Source organism: Elephantulus edwardii, unplaced genomic scaffold, assembly GCF_000299155.1.
Source record: "Elephantulus edwardii isolate Elephantulus edwardi_28Jun2011 unplaced genomic scaffold, EleEdw1.0 scaffold00339, whole genome shotgun sequence".
Taxonomy (NCBI): Eukaryota; Metazoa; Chordata; class Mammalia; order Macroscelidea; family Macroscelididae; genus Elephantulus; species Elephantulus edwardii.
The window spans coordinates 903,051-905,390 of NW_006400089.1; the positions used below are offsets into that span (position 1 = coordinate 903,051).

Here is a 2,340-nt window from a genome sequence, read left to right on the forward strand (position 1 = left end):
TACCTAGATCAAAAGGATGTTGCACAAACAGAGCAAGGGAGCACTAGCAGGAAATGCTCTGTGATTGGAATGAGCTACTCAAGACTTTCTTTAGTCAAGAAATAAGGAACTCATAGTTGTGTGACCTCATGACCTGTAGTCTTCATAGCTTTTATTGAGAGATGTTTCCTTATATAAGCAATAAAATATGTTAACTGAGCTTCAAGATTATTTTTTAATGCATAGGTAATTTATTCATAGTGGTATAAGGTAATAGAAGGCAAGATCATATTTATAATTTTACTTTAAAAGCACTTTTATGGTTAACAAATAATTTTGCATCCATTATTTCCTTTGATTCTTATATTCTTATATTCCTTTCTTTAGGAATGATACCATTATCTACTTTTTATCTCTTGGATTAAAGTACACATCATTTAGAATGTGAATGACCTCCTTATGGTCTACGTCACAGGAGACAGCAGAGCTGAGATTTGGATTAAATTTCTTCAGTTCAGTTCCTACAGTCTTTCCTAAAAGGTATTTCTATCGGTTCCTTCACTTCTGGGGAGGCACTGTTGTCTTCAGGATATATTCCGTGGTTCTTTTTACTTTTCCCCAGCAGCATCAGGCCTTGAGTAATAACACAGATTTGGTAACTGACAGGAGAGATAGTGATGGATGTTCTTAACTTTAGACTCAGTTCTCATTGACTGGAGCCTCAAGGAAACAAGTGAAGTGAAGAATATAAACAATTTGGCTCTGAGTAGCTGTTCTCCAAGGCAAATTTTATATTCTTACCAAAAAAGACAGAAAGAATTCCTTTTTATTAAACTGTCCATTCTCTGAGAAGTGGTCCAGATTGAATGTGTCAGGGATTGCCCACTCTTTGGGATCCTGTGCACTGCAGTAAGATTGGTCAGGATCAGATCCAGCCACACTAATATCACACATAACAGCATTAGTGTAGATCATGTGGTCTCAGTAGGCCATGCTGGGCTAATGAAACTTGCCAAGTACTCTGTCAATTTCAGCTTATACTTTCTCTTAGATTTCTGGGTTTATGGTCTTGTCAAGCAGAGCCCAGTACAGTATCACAGAAATTGTTTCTGTTCCAGTCAAGAAGAGGTCTAGTATGCTTCAGACAAGTGTTTCTTCATGAAAACTTGAAATAGCACTACCTGAATACACTGTCATTTCGTTGAGTTAGGCATCAATAAAGTATCTGGGTTCATCAAGATTCCAATCTCTCTTGTGATTTTTCCAATCACTTGAGTAACAGTTGCAGTTTCTCTCAGTATCTAATGATTGTTTGGTGAGATTCAGGAAGAAATTTCATTATTGATGGAAGGACATTGTAGAGATGACAGATTTTGGAGAAGCTTCTAGATGTATGGCTTTTCCCCAGCAATTTCAGCAGCTCCTGGGACTGATTATCATCATCATGATCAAAGGCTGACCAAAGATAATGGACCAAATGATATTGGAAATGGCATTGTTGATGCCATTGTGAGTGTTAAAAGGCTGTCTTTTCTTCTCTTATATTGCCTCAATGAGATGATTGGTCTCCTCATGAATTTGTACTTCTAACCTTTTCTTTCCTAAACCAAAGTTCTTAAATGTTGACAGGGTAAACTTTCTTTGCTTCTCTCATTCCTGGCCATTGGACATAATCAATTTGTTTCTCTTAAAGATATACTCTCGGATAGGAGTCACTGAGCAATTAATACCACTTTGGTCTGGGCATGTAAGTATTTCTTCGATTGAGGGTAATCCAGTTACAAAAAGGTTTATGAAAGGACCAAACTCCAGGCTAAACAGGTTTCCGTATTTGTTCATAAGCAGGGTCTCACTCTTACCAGGGTCTTGCTCCAGTTTCTCTCAAGCCTTAATGTCTCCAAGATGTTTTTTACTGGTTTTATTTTTTTTTATTTGCTGTACTTCCTTGTTTTCATAACTTCATTTTTATCAGAAGGCAGCTTCAGTGTGAGAACTAAAATTATGCTGTCCCAGGGCAGGTGGTTTATTTTGTCTTTAACTCAGGCAGTTCCTGCCTTGGTCAACTTAACCCTTACAATATTTCATGTTTTAAAATTAAGAAAGGTGTGTAACTGCAGTAGCAATGATTTTGTAAATTACTACACAACTTGGGAGGGACTGGAGAACATTATGCTGAGTGAACTCAGTCCCATAATGACAAATACTGTATAAAATCATTATTGTAGAATGAGTATGAGGATCCAAGAGGGGGAAGAAGGTAGAAGATGAGGGATGAGGATGGGCAGGGGGGATTACTCATGTTGTTGTTTGTTGTTATGTGCCGTCGAGTCGTTTTCGACTCATAGCGACCCTATGCACAAC

The 2,340-nt window shown here is 37.6% G+C and overlaps 1 pseudogene; it reads right to left on the bottom strand.

Moving 5' to 3' along the window:
- Positions 1-1,273: 1,273 nt before the first annotated feature.
- Positions 1,274-1,818, bottom strand: LOC102851941 (annotated as a pseudogene).
- Between the last annotated feature and the right edge of the window lie 522 nt (positions 1,819-2,340).